The sequence below is a fragment of the Girardinichthys multiradiatus genome, chromosome 1 (genome assembly GCF_021462225.1).
Source record: "Girardinichthys multiradiatus isolate DD_20200921_A chromosome 1, DD_fGirMul_XY1, whole genome shotgun sequence".
NCBI classification, from domain to species: domain Eukaryota; kingdom Metazoa; phylum Chordata; class Actinopteri; order Cyprinodontiformes; family Goodeidae; genus Girardinichthys; species Girardinichthys multiradiatus.
In genome coordinates, this window is record NC_061794.1 from 7709906 (window position 1) to 7725317 (window position 15412).

Here is a 15412-nt window from a genome sequence, read left to right on the forward strand (position 1 = left end):
AGGAGACTTCGACAGCGAGCTGCTGTCACAACAACTGATAGGAGTGAGACAGCTGGAAATAATGGAATTTCCCTCCAAAACAGATTTGCCCCACTACAGAATGAAAACCAGGAAAACTATCCATCTTCTGAGAATAATAAAAGGTTTGAGAACAACCTTCATTCTAAACTGTCTTCTCCTAAATTGCCAGAGAAAAAGCGCCCCACCAGACTAAGAACCCCAATAGTGGGCAACACAGCTGTGGATGGGATTAAAAACTTCTGCAACAAGAAAAACACAGAAGTTATGATTGGTACCAGTAACGTGGTCTGTGATATCTCAGAGAATATTCTTGCAATCACAGAAAAGCGTCCGACTCTAGAAAACCTCATTATACACATTATACACGTCATCCATGAGCCATGGATGACGTGGCTAAGAAAAAATCAGAAGTATTGAAGAAGGATTTCACTCGTCTTCTGAATATTGTTGGAGGTTTCAATATCAAGGTGTTTCTCAGAGGACCCTTTGCACCGATTTTCTGTGGAGATGAGGTTTTTTGATGATTAATAAGTGGTTGAAAAAAACATGTGCCACCACACCTGTGAACTTCATCGACAACTTTAATATTTTTTGGGAAAAAAGACAACTCTTCATGCAAGATGGTTTCTGTTTGAACAAGCCAGGAGCCAGACGTCTCCAATCTAATCTCTTCTATTCAGTAAATAATCTGCCAGCAGCTTCGACCTTCAGCAGAGAACATGGAGTATCAACAACAATGATAACGCTGCCTCCAACAGCTCCAGCAGAAAGAACCATCCAGTTGGCTGAGAAAAAGAGGTCATCACAAAAGGTCTCCCCGTCAAAAATCCACAGGAGAAGTGGACCCCCCCATTATACCCCCCTCCCCCCATACCCAGACCCAGACCGACACCCCCGGTAAACCCCCCTCACCCGAGACCCCGACCCAGACCGCACAGAACTCTCCCATCTCCCCACTGAGTCCGCGTTTTGCTTTACTGGATTCTGTTAACATGAAAGGAGCTCTTAAAATCGGGACCCAAATGGCTCTGACATCTTCTCCATTCAACACCCCCCGTGGCCAAGGCCCTGCTACTGAACCAACATCTTTCAAATGCCGCAGACCTCCACCACCTCCTAATCTATCTCCTCCTAATCAGGAAAAGAGAAAATCATTAAGAAAACATGCATCCATCTTATTATGCGTCCATGAATTCACACTCTGAGTCCTCATCCTGGTTATGGTCAATTTGCAACAGTGGCATCGTTATCTTTGGATCCCTCTGCTCAATTGCGGAGGTGATGAGGCGCACCATCAGAGAACGAATGCATGGCACACAACAACATCCACAGGTCACCATTATAGCTACAAATACTGTAATAGAAATCATCAAAGACATTATCAAACCCTTCCAGTGTCCAAATATGCCTGTCATCCACTCCTCCAGAGGATTATCAATTCCAGAATGTTCATGCATGGTGGCGGAGAGGGTCTTAAGTACCTCTAAAGCCTTTGACACTGAACCGTCCGGTGCAGTGTTATTAGGAATGAAAGTACAACACATATCTCCAAACATGGCACACACGCCACCTTTTTCAGCTAACAACATATCCAATGCCATCCTATTTTGAACTGCCACGAGGGAAGTTGGGGCCAATTGTTCAGATAAACCTTCTACAGCGTCTCGAGTTAGATTGGCCAGACGCAAAACATTATAATGAATATAATTAATGCGGTCTACATTTTTGTTGGGCGTTACTGGGAACAAGGCAGCTATAATAAGGATGTTTTCAAATCCAGCTGATATTTGGTCTGCAAGTTTATATTCATTTGGGACTCCTCGCGGAACTCCAATTGCATCTACATAGGTGGGGAAACCCTGACTCAAGTCAAAAGTGGTTGAAACGCTTCTTTTCATAATATGTCTTCTCCTACAAGTGAGTGCCAGTGCCTTATTTTGTTGATATGTCACAGAGGTAACATTAGGACCAATTAAAATCAACGGGGCCTGTAATCTGACCATTGCACATACTCCTATAGTGTTATTCTGTATATTAGTGAGAAGTCTATATCCTCCACAGTAGTAATATAATCCTGATCGTGCCCAAAGTCCTATCACTTTTCCAGACGTGGTGGTATCACACCAGTCCGAGGGAATTTGTCCTACATTCACCTTTGAGGTGTTTGAGGTGAACTTGAAACAAGAATATGTCCCATTCAGCCTCTGGGGAGTGAATGGTCCTGTCTTGGTATTGTTTGGGATGGGTGGAAAGATGCTAGCTAGCGTGGTACAGTTGGCTGGGATGGCTTCTTTAGTTAGTTGTAACATGCAACTGTACCCCCAAGCATCTTCCGGATATAAAGGGGCTGGGTCAGTGGTTAAGTGTGGCCTTGCAGATGCACATGCAATGCAGTCAGACCTACTTTGTTCCTTTGCAGTTTGGGTCATCCATTGCAACCAAAGATTATCATCTGTGTAACCTGTGGCCATCTGGATTATTTCTAGAGGCTGCAGGGTGGAGGAATCTACTTTTATCTCCCCTTCTAGTTGGTCTTCTGGTTCTGGGACTGTAGAAGTGCTAGTGGCCTGTACCTGAGGAGTTGGTTTATTTAAATTGACTTTGATTAGTACCTGGGGGTCAGTCCCTGTTACCTCTACCCCTAGAGTGAAATACATCATCTCATCCCACTTGTGGAGATGCGATGCAAACCTTCTTGTAACGATTTTATGGACAAAAATAGTGGATTGACACCCCCAAGTGTGTAATGTGTCAACGCTCGTACCAGGCTGATTTGTTTGGCTTTTTCTTGATTCCGTGAATTTATATATGTCAGGGTGGGTGTCCACCTACCCGTATACCCCAGTGCGTGACCCCAGTTTCCGCAAAGCTTGTTTCCCCCATATAAAGTCATGGTCCTGCCTGCAGTGCATTGGGTGGACACGTCGAGATTGGCACACAAATACACATCATACCCCCTCCAGGCAGTCGGATTCTTCCCACACTTCATGACATCACACAGGTCAAACCGAAAAGTGGTAGTTGCTCCTAACGTGTCATTTAATTCTAATCCCCCATAACGCTTAAGGCATACGTCCTTGGATGGAGTTACCCTAGACCTTTTGGACACCTTCCCGAAGTGGTTTTCAGAACATGTCTGGAATGGAAGTTCACAAAAATACCATAAAATAAACGTAACAATGAATACTGAGAGTAACACTCCACCTATGATGAAACTCCTAGAGAGTCTAGTTCCCTTACTTTGGGCACTCATTTTTTTTAAAACTTATGAAACTTAAAACATAAACATATACAGTTAAATAATAATCTGAAAAAAGATACAAAAAATCAAAATGTAATATAAAATATAAAATGTTTGCCGAACAGTGTCTTCTGGGGTGGGAGGGAAACTCTACCACTCCCAGTGAGAGAGAAACTCAATCACTTCCGCCTCTTCTTCTGTCTTCAGCTCTCAGGGCAGACTGACCCTGGGCTAATTACTCTCACCCGGGGATTATTCTGCCCCTTCTTGGGTGAGAGAAGTGAGATTACCTTCTCCTGTGTTTTCGCTCAGATCTTCCTGGACCTGAGAAAGGGATCGTTGAGGTGGTTCTGCTCCTGCACACTGGCTCCAGTGATACCAAGTAGTGCCTTTGCCCTTCAGCCTGACTGCATGGGTTGTCCTCTCTGTGACCTGAAATGGACCGGTCCACCTTGGCTCTGACCACTTTCTTTTGATGACTTTCAGGAGGACCCACTCGGCTTCCGATGTGGTGGTTCCAACCCTGGTCTCTGGTTCTGCTGGGATCTGTTTGGAGAAAGCTGTAACAAGACTGTGGAGAGATCTGTAATAATCACGATGAGACATAGATTGTTCATACTCAGTGAGAAACGGTAACCTTGTTTGTGGGCCTGGAAATGGCCTCCCTGTTAGCAGCTCATGTGGAGTTAAACCATGTTTCTGATTTACAGAACTCCGTACAGACATCAGAGTTAATGGCAAGGCCGTAACCCAATTCATTTTGGACTGTGCACAGATCTTAGGCAATTTGGTTTTAAGGGTTTGATTCATTCTTTCAACCTTCCCCTGTGACTGTGGATGGTACACAGTGCCAAATGAGTGTTTCAGTCACAGAAATCTTTCCACTTTTTGAGTTCCTCATTTTTGAAATGTGTTCCGTTGTCAGACCTTATTTTAGCTGGAAAACCATGTCTAGGGATATAATGATTTATCAAACACTTCACCACAGATTTGCTGTCTTTCTTTTTTGTAGTCCAGGCCTCCGGCCATCCAGTAAATGCATCCACACACACCAACAGATATCTGAACCCATTTACTCTCTCAGTCATGTCTGTATAATCAATGATAACCTCTTTTTCTGCTATTGGGTCTACTGGGAACTTTCCAGGTGCTGGCTTCAAGGTTGGTCTAACATTGAACTGCCTGCACATCTCACATGAATTAATCCAATGCTACTCTGGTGTTACTGCTGTCATGTCCGCTGCATTTAATGACGGCTACTTCTTGAGGGAGCCACAAAGCTTCAGCCAACTTTCTCATTTCCTGTTCATGTTTAATGGGTTTCTGTCCTGCAGTTCTGAATCCTGTCCTCAGCCACTGTTTGAGCTCTACATGTACTGCTCCTGTAGCGTATGCGGAGTCTGTGTAAATGTTAACCTTCTGCCCTGCTCCTAGTTCCAGAGCAGCTATCACTGCCAAAACTTCTGCTCTCTGCGCTGATTGTGCATCTGTCAGTTCCTCTGCCTGTACTGTGACAAAATCTGTCCCTGTGTCTTCCACCACTGCGTATGCTGCCTTAAGTCCTTCTGTGTCATGTCTGAAGCAGCACCCGTCTGTGTACAGGTTTCGGGCGTCTATTAGGGATGTACTTTGTAGATCTGGTCTGATTTTTTCATTAAACTCCACTTTTTCTGCGCAGACATGTGGTGTACCGGTAGTTATTCTATCTGCCATGTTTATCCCTTCATGTGTGTATGTGATGTTTGGGGCCTCTAGCACCTTACTCAGCCTCTGTTGTCTCAGTGGTAAGAGTGTGAAAGCCTGAGAGTTCACAAAGGCCACCACACCATGTGATGTCAATATATTAAGAGGATGTCCCATCACTACATGAGCTGTTTTTTGAATTATTTTAGCCATCCCTACTGCGTGTCGGGTGCACTCATGATGTCTTTGTTCCATGTTGTCCAGCATTACACTTATGTACATGAGGACTGTCCTAACCCAACCTTTTTTCTGGAACAGCACACCATTTGCTGTGTGTGCTGTTACAGAAACATCCAGCTGAAATGGCAACGTGTAATCTGGGTGTGCCAAATGTGCAGCTTGCGAGAGGCTGGTTTTTAAGTTAATGAATGCTTCTTCAGCTTCTCTGGTCCATTCAAGCGGGGCAGTGAGGTTTCTCATGCCCTGTTTTTTGACAAGATTTCTAAGGGGTGCAGTGAGGTCGGTGTAGCCGGGCACAAAAGATCTGCTATACCCTGTGAGTCCTAGGAAAGACAACATGTCCTTAACCAGGAGCGGTTTTGGGTGGGACAAAACTGCAGATTGGTGAGCTGGGCACATCCCCGTGCCAGGTTGGGAAACAACTTTGCCCAAAAAGTCAACCTGGCGTCTGCAAATCTGGAGTTTGGCTTTGCTAACCTTGTAGCCTTTTTTAGCCAAATGCGACAAGACAATTGCTGTTGCCTCTAAGCATTCATCCACAGTGGGTGTTGCGAGGAGAATGTCATCCACGTACTGAATCAGAGTGGTGTTTGGTGGTAATAGGCAATCTTGGAGAGAGTCTTTTAGAACCTGATTGAAGATTCCTGGAGAAAGCGCGAATCCCTGCGGCAAACGAGTGTATCTATACCTATGAGATTTATAGGTATATGCAAAAATGTCCCTGCATTCCTCAGCTAAAGGAAGGCAGAAAAATGCGTTGGCCAGATCGATGCAGGTAAACCAGCAATGGTCAGGGTTAAGATTTGTCAGAGCAACATAGGGATTGGGCACGGGAACGGTAGGGGTGGCCAAAGCTGCATTTATGGCCCGTAAATCACGTGCCATGCGCCATTTACCTATCCCTTTTTTCTCCACTGGCTAAATGGGTGTGTTCCATGAAGAGGAATATGCGGACTCTAAAACACCTGAGTTCCAGAGGCCTTCCAATGTATCTTTAATGCCTAATTCTGCTGCTGGTTTGTGAGGGTATTGGGGCTTCCATATTGGTTGGTCGGTGGTTAACTGAAAAGTAATGGGGGAACATTTAATCAGGCCTACATCTGTGGGCCCCTCTGGCCAAAGGGTGGAGGGCATTTTTCCACAATAGCAGCTGCCAGTGGATGGTCTGTTTATTCCCTGCCATGGTGTCTGTCTAACTGAACATGCTCCAGTGTGCCCACATCCGTGGAGTGGTTGAATATGCGATAAGTGTTCCCTGAGGGCAAATAAAAAAGGTTGGGGGTTGCCAAAGGCTGCCAATCCTGTAGGTTCAGGGAGCATTTTAACACACCTCCAAGTTCACGTGCTTCATGACCTGGGTGCAGAGCCAAAGAGACATGAGGCACGCCATCAGACCACATCCTAAACCAGACTTCCTGCTCTTCAGTCAAGTGAACCTCGGCCACCACTCCTTCTGGTGCTACATAAATGTCTGTGGTGGCAATGTCCCAGTGTGTACCCTCTAACTCGTCAGCAAAGCTTTCCTGGTAGCATTCACAATTATTTCTATCATAATCATATCATATCATCATTCTTCTACCATCATCTCCTGGGGAAGCAGCATCAGAACCAGGGACTTAAAAAAGCTCAACAAGCTGATAAAAAAGGCTGGCTCTGTTCTGGGGACTCCTCTGGAACCTCTGGAGATCATTGTGGAAAGACGGATTCTTCATAAAATGAAGAACATTATGGTGAACTCTGAGCATCCTCTTCATGAGACTGTCCTACAGCAACAGAGTGTCTTCAGTCAGAGGCTTCTTCAGATCTGCTGTAAGACGGAGCGCTACAGGAGATCCTTCCTGCCCACAGCCATCAGCATCTACAACGGCTCTTTGAAGAAACCTACATAATATGAGCTATAACAACATTTAATTTCCCTTTGGGATTAATAAAGTATTTTTGAATTGAATTTGAATTGAATTGAATTGAATAAAATAAGGTGACATGCGGGGGGTCAGGAGGAGGTACATAGGGCGCCAGAGTGGAGACCCAGGATTTCCACCGATGGAAAGCCGAGAGAATGCCTCTGTGCGCGGTGGTTTCAGGTTGCAGCAAAACCCAGTATATGTCAGCCATTGAGTCCTGCAGCGGCTGGAGGAGGTACTGTCCATGTGAAAAAGAAGTGTTATTGCCACAAAATAACTGGATGCCATTGGGCAGGTAAACCTGCAGTCCATCAGTCCTGCATAAAATGGTTGCTCCCAGTTTTATTAACATGTCTCTACCCAGTAAATTTACTGGTGTGTCAGTGGAGACTAGATAACTGTGATTCAGTGTCTGTCCACCAATTTCAGTCTTTAAAGGCTTGGTATATGACAGGACCTGTTTTACCCCCAAGAACCCCATGACAGTTGTAGTCCTGGTGGAGAGTGTGTTTAAAGGAGCCTGTTTGATGGTTGAACATGTGGCCCCAGTGTCCACCAGAAAAGGAAGGCTATTTCCGGACACAGTCACAGACAGCAGGGGGTCCGCGGTCCCGCTGTCTTCTGGGGTCGGTGGGGACCTTCAGTGGTGCTCAGGCCAGAGATTAGGCTCGTCCCAGGCCGGTAATTGGAGTTGTGGTCCGTGTGCACCGCGTGCTGGGCCACCTCTGCCTCTGTATGGACGGGCCATGGAGGGACTGTAACACCCATACCCTCCGGGTGGACCATTCTTATGGGGGCAATCTCGGGCCCAATGTCCAGGCTCATTGCAGTAATAATACACTTTACCCAGCCTCCTCTGTGGTCCTCTCTGGAATCCCCTTGCTCTTGGCCCTCCCCGTCCCCCAAAACGACCAGCATGTCCTTAATATGGGACCGGGGCCTGATGCCACTGTCCTGCTGTTTCTCTATTTCCAGGAAATGGAGGAGCCTGACGGGGCTGAGACACTGCACCTTCATACATAATCTTAGGTGTTTTACCCTCCTTTTTCTTTTCCCCGACCTTCTGTTTAGCTTCTGCTAATTGCCTTTTCAGGAGCTGTGTTTGTAACATTTTTAATTCACTCTCCTCATCTTGTTTTGCCTCTTTGAGTTTAGATAAATGATGCATCAAATGGCGATCCCATACTCCAGGCTCTGATCCAGGGAGGTCGGGATTATCCTCCATATTAGTTTTAACCTGCAAAGGTAACCCTCTTAAAATAGCATCCCGGAACCAGTCCCTTTGGGGACCTTCTCCATCTGGATTGGTTCCTGTCTGTGTTTGCCACACGGATTTGCACTGATCTATATATTCTCTAGGATTTGTGTTTGCGTTCCACTCAAATTTTGGAATGGTACGTCCTCTGGTTACTGGATACATGTGTGTAAGAGCCATGCCTATAAGAGTGGAATATAAAGTAAATGGGACCCCATTTGGTTCTGCTGTTGTACCCACAACAAGCTCTATGTCCCTACAGGTGTGTGGCTTCATGCATCGTCCAGCAATGGCCCTATGATCACCTAGAGCTAACGTGGTTCCTGCTGTCAGGGAGTCTAGAGTCTGTAACCATATAGCTGCCCCTTCTGTGATTGGGGCAATTTATCACACAAAGTGGTAAGATCTCCCAGTGTGAATGGCTTGTATCTGTTTTCCCCAAATGGTTGTTGGAACAGTGGGCCCATATAAGAAGGTTTGGGCAGGGTTCGGGGTCTCAGGTTATAGTCATGTCCAGCAGTGGGAGGAGTAGCCTCAGGTAATACAGGTCCTTCTCAAAATATTAGCATATTGTGATAAAGTTCATTATTTTCCATAATGTCATGATGAAAATTTAACATTCCTATATTTTAGATTCATTGCACACTAACTGAAATATTTCAGGTCTTTTATTGTCTTAATACGGATGATTATGGCATACAGCTCATGAAAACCCAAAATTCCTATCTCACAAAATTAGCATATCATTAAAAGGGTCTCTAAACGAGCTATGAACCTAATCATCTGAATCAACGAGTTAACTCTAAACACCTGCAAAAGATTCCTGAGGCCTTTAAAACTCCCAGCCTGGTTCATCACTCAAAACCCCAATCATGGGTAAGACTGCCGACCTGACTGCTGTCCAGAAGGCCACTATTGACACCCTCAAGCAAGAGGGTAAGACACAGAAAGAAATTTCTGAACGAATAGGCTGTTCCCAGAGTGCTGTATCAAGGCACCTCAATGGGAAGTCTGTGGGAAGGAAAAAATGTGGCAGAAAGTGCTACACAACGAGAAGAGGTGACCGGACCCTGAGGAAGATTGTGGAGAAGGGCCGATTCCAGACCTTTGTCTGGAGTAGAAACATCCAGAGCCACCGTGCACAGGCGTGTGCAGGAAATGGGCTACAGGTGCCGCATTCTCCAGGTCAAACCACTTTTGAACCAGAAACAGCGGCAGAAGCGCCTGACCTGGGCTACAGAGAAGCAGCACTGGACTGTTGCTCAGTGGTCCAAAGTACTTTTTTCGGATGAAAGCAAATTCTGCATGTCATTCGGAAATCAAGGTGCCAGAGTCTGGAGGAAAACTGGGGAGAAGGAAATGCCAAGATGCCAGAAGTCCAGTGTCAAGTACCCACAGTCAGTGATGGTCTGGGGTGCCGTGTCAGCTGCTGGTGTTGGTCCACTGTGTTTTATCAAGGGCAGGGTCAATGCAGCTAGCTATCAGGAGATTTTGGAGCACTTCATGCTTCCATCTGCTGAAAAGCTTTATGGAGATGAAGATTTCATTTTTCAGCACGACCTGGCACCTGTTCACAGTGCCAAAACCACTGGTAAATGGTTTACTGACCATGGTATCACTGTGCTCAATTGGCCTGCCAACTCTCCTGACCTGAACCCCATAGAGAATCTGTGGGATATTGTGAAGAGAACGTTGAGAGACTCAAGACCCAACACTCTGGATGAGCTAAAGGCCGCTATCGAAGCATCCTGGGCCTCCATAAGACCTCAGCAGTGCCACAGGCTGATTGCCTCCATGCCACGCCGCATTGAAGCAGTCATTTCTGCAAAAGGATTCCCGACCAAGTATTGAGTGCATAACTGTACATGATTATTTGAAGGTTGACGTTTTTTGTATAAAAAACACTTTTCTTTTATTGGTCGGATGAAATATGCTAATTTTGTGAGATAGGAATTTTGGGTTTTCATGAGCTGTATGCCAAAATCATCCGTATTAAGACAATAAAAGACCTGAAATATTTCAGTTAGTGTGCAATGAATCTAAAATATATGAATGTTAAATTTTCATCATGACATTATGGAAAATAATGAACTTTATCACAATATGCTAATATTTTGAGAAGCACCTGTAGTGGCATTGGGTTTGAGGGAGATGACATAACTTCCTCATTTTCAATTGGTAACTGATTCTGTACTGTAATGGGTGGTGCCTGCATAGCAGCGTCATAATAAGTTACCTCAGTCAGTGGTTCTTCTTTTATCCATTTTCCTGACAATGTCATATTAACTGAGCCCTCAGTTACATCTGGTTTCAGAGGTGTGACCAATTCCATATCGCTAGGTGAATGGGAAATATACGGGGTGGAACACTTTATTGGGCCAGAAGCTGGCTGCAATTTGTCCCGTAATACCCGGTCAGCAAATGGGTCAGTTAGTGGATCCTGTGAAATGAATGAGCCTCCGGATGAGAGTACAGACACAGCAGTGGAATGTGAGCAGACAGAGGTGGGGGCCAAGGGGGAAGGGTCAGGCGGTGATGGGCCATGGGGGGACCAGGCAGTTATTAGCGGTAAATCACACACGCTCACTTTTCCCCCAGTAACTTGCAGCGTGGGATATAAACCAGTAAGAGGAAAAGTGGGGGCTGTAGTGGGCTGATATGCAAAACTTTCATATTGTGTTGGTATTTCAACTGCACTATTATCTTTAATCTGTCTGCTTTTTTTGTCAGTCATGGAATGGTCGCTACTTTCCCATAACAAACCCATTTGTGACCAAAATTTCTCATCACTTTCTGTTCTTTGTGCAAGTCGCTTCCATTTCCCTCTGCCTAACCATCTGCTGTCTCTACACTGTTTGTCAGCCAAGTCTCTCTCCTGTTTTAATTTATTCACCTTCAACCAAAACCACTTGCCAAGATTCTCTCTATCTGTCTTGCTCTTTCCAACTTTTGACAATTCTTCATTTATTTTAGAGTCCATCCGTTTAACCAGCTTTTGTCCTTCTCTGCATTCAAGTGATTTCTTAATAGCAGTCTTCATTATTAACAGCTGATTCTCTATGGTCTTCCATGAATCATTCTGTTCTTTTGCAATATTATCAAATTCACCTTCCATTGTTATGACAACTACTATCCTTTTTTCTAAAAGATATATTTTTAATGCGTTATCTCAGTCACTCACTCATTCAGTTCTGGCCAACCTCCAAGACACCAGAACACATTCAACCCCCAGAAGCCTGTTTTTAGTGGCCAGTGTGTGTGTGTGTCTCACAGCTCATGGACTTAAAATATAAATCTTGTCTAATTTTTGCTGGTGTGTTTTGTGTCCAGCTCATTCACTCTAACAATGTCTGTTGTTGGTTATTTATCTCCAACTTTACAGCTCATTAATTTTTAACCCTAACAAGTCAGTTGTCAGTTATTTATCCAACTAACAGCTCATTCTTTTAACTTTTATTTCTGTCTGGTGTTGTTGATTTTTACCCAACTCACAGCTCATTCATTTTTATATCTTACAGTGTTATCTCCACCGCTTATATTGTTCCTTCTGTGTCTATGCAGACGTCTGTAATCTGAGTTTTCGCAAAGAAATATTTCTGTTACTCATCAAAAGCAGTAATGAGCAGTGTGTCTTTCTGTTGTCACCGTGAGGTTTCTGGACAGAAAACTGTGGTCCGTCACCTGCTATGGGAGCCGCTTTGCACAGCGCTGCTCTCCAGTCACACAAATTTTCACTCACTCCGCCTAATAATGTCTATAACACAGATTATTTCCTCTGCGCACAGCTCATGAGTTTTTTACCAAAAAGCCTGGTCTTGCTGAATTCCTGTATTTCAGCTCACAGTTCATTTATTTTATCACTTCACGGGAACTTATTCTGAGACTATGTGCTTGTGCTTTTATTACGTCTGTAATCCGGTTTTACTGAGGCAGAACTCACGTAAAACACAGCATTCACACCCAAGTGTTTATACCTGATCTCAGTGTATTTACTTTTCTGTAGAATTTGGGGTTTCTCATTCTCCCCGGGCCTCCAACCCAGCTAACAGTAGTCCTCCGTCGAGGATTACTCTGAACCGCCACGTTCGAGAAATTACTATATTTTTCCACACAACACCACCACTAAGTCTTGTAATTCTCTTAAAACAACATCCTATTCACCAGTGTAAATCCTAGTCAACATTTATAACACTCTTTTTTCTTAAGTTTTGGCAGACTTCAGACTTACTTAGACATCGGACACAATATTAATTTAGCCTATCGAAAATCCAAAAGCAGAGTTTGATTAAACAGGTTCTGCTTACATTTTCTGTAGTTTTTGGCTAGCCCGTGTCCGATGTCTGTTGGTCTTCGTCAGTGATCCTAATTTTTTTACCTATTCTTCCAAATCCCAGACAAGCCTCCAATTGTCGAAGCCGTCTCTTCTTCCCCGGGTCTGTTGATTTGGGTACAGGTTTCAAAAGAGTGAAATAAACACAAGTACAATCAACTTATGTTCGCCTCTGCAGAGTGAGAGAAAGGTGCTCCAGTCCAAACCTGTGAGCCCAACTCTACTGTCCTCTGTTTCCAGCTAATTTTATTCAGTCTTAGGGGTGTGTTCATCATATACATATATCATGTCACTCATGTATGTAGCATAACATTTCCTTAGGCCCAAATAAGGAGTGCTTCTGGTTACTTTCTTCTGGCAAACTCATCTTCCCTTGTCTCTTTCATCCTCCATCTATTTACGACCTTGCCCTCTCTCTACTCTTTCTCCCTTGTCATTCACTAATTTATGACTTTGCACTTTCTGTGCCTCTCACTCCCCTATATCTGCACCTTCCAGTTACACACATAGATAGTTTATATTCTACCGCCCCTAATAGGAGATAGTTGTAAAATCTCTGTGCTTATACGTGACAGAAAGAACAAGGCCAAAAGGACAAGAGACAGTAATAACCAATCAAACTTAAAAGCCATAAACTGTCAGGTACAACCAGACACAGAGTTAATATCAGCAACTAAGTCAAATAAACTGGCTTTATTAAACATTAGATCTCTGTCAGGAAAATCATTTTTAATTTTACTGACCATAATCTTGATGTTATGTTTTTAACAGAAACATGGTTACATAAATTTAATGAAGCTCCCATTCTGATACGGTTGATGCCTCCGAACTACAATTTTCTTTGTGAGAGCAGACAGCAAAGAAAAGATGGAGGGGTGGCCACTTTGTTTAAAGATTCACTAAAGTGTAAAAAGGTATTTCTGGGCAAATTTGACTCTTTTGAATATTTGGCTCTCCAGGTAAAGAGCCCGGTCTGAACCATGTTCTTGAATATTTACAGGCCTCCTAAGTACGACACAAATGTTTTCAGTGAAAAAAACATCTTGCTTAATATCTTGCTTAATATCAGAGCAAAAATAAAGCCTTTTTTAATTTCACATTTGTCTTAATTTGAAGAAAATATTTCTATGCAAATGTCTAAAACAAGCTCTTTCAAACTTTTCACTTCTTTACTGAGATTCACTTACATTTGGAGGTGTATTCCTCGTCGGGTTTACCTGGAATCAGAAATTATAATGCTAACTGAATTATAAATAAACTTTTAAAACATATAGCACATTTCTTCATTAAAAATTCATATTGTGAAGCTTATTTATTCTCAATCACACTGTCCAGCAATACAGTTGGATTACATAAAACTGACCATTTATTCTGGTTAACCTTAATATCACCTGAAATATTAAATCGATTTTCAGTAACTATTAAAATAATAACATAAACTGTTAGATATCACTTGTGTTAAACGTTCACTGTGATGACTGCCAGCGGGAGCTTAGTGCCGATAGTCCGATCAGATCTCTACCGGGCTAGCTCACCTCACCGCCGGTAGGGCTGGCGAGGCGAGCCGGTTACTACGCCGGGAACGGAAAACTCCGAAAACATCGGAGCACGTTTGAAATTAAGCGATGTCTAGATAAATCAAGCAGATATTTCACGTCTACATAGTTATATTCCCGCACTAAAAACATTGTAGAACTTAATTTGTGTCACAGAAAGTGTAATTTTCCACAATTTACTCACAGCTTTTGCTGCTATGGTCCGCCACAGCTTCCCCTGCTTGACCAATCCGCTTCGACCCGCAATGAATGATGGGAAATGATGGGCCGCGAAGGATACTCACAACGCATCCTTCAAATCGGGCAAAATAAGGACACATTTGTCAGCAGCATTTGCTCGGAATGATTCATGAATTGGGACAGCCTTCGTTGCCGCGCTGTAACGTAATCGGCCTACAAATACGGCCTTCGAAGGATGCAGCCCTGAGGCTGACTTCCGGGTCAGCCTCGGCGTTGGTACATTCCCTTTCCGGTTGATTTTCTGAAATGTAAAAGTGTTTTCTGAAATGTAAATTTGTTTTCTGAAATGTAAATTTGTTTTGCATCTTGTTAAATTGTTTTCTGAAATGTAAATTTGTTTTCTGAAATGTAAAAGTGTTTTCTGAAATGTAAATGACGTCTATGTTAGGAGGGGCCCTGACCCTAACCTTATAAACAGGGCTAACATAGCGTCAGTTGTCATTCAGAAACCTCTTCTCGCTTCTCTCGAAGCCTGATGACAACTGTACAACAGATGCTAAGCTAAACTGTCCACAGACCGAGTGCACAACCCAGTCACTTGTCCCCAGTCATATGGTTGTTTCCTAGCTGGTGGAAAGTGACAATATTTCCTTGGATAGTACTGGTGCCAAGTCACAATAGTTGCATGCTTACTTAGCAGCTAGCAATATTTCAAAACAGGGGTAGTAATACCTGACCACTAGCAGTACTTTGTAGCCCTGAGGCTAAAGAAATGGCCCTGATAGTTAACCAAGGCTGCACAGGCGTGGACGGGGAAAGTCCTTAACCATGCCCCTGCGGTAACAAAATCTTTGCAACAGTTTCTCAACCTGTGTGTGCCGTAAGCCTGGGTGTGACCCATGCTCAGGGAGCCTTAACCTCGAATGTGGCTTTCCTGTTTAAACTGCTTCATCGCACGTTTGACGGGCATGTTAGCTTGTTTGGCAGACACTCAGTTATGTG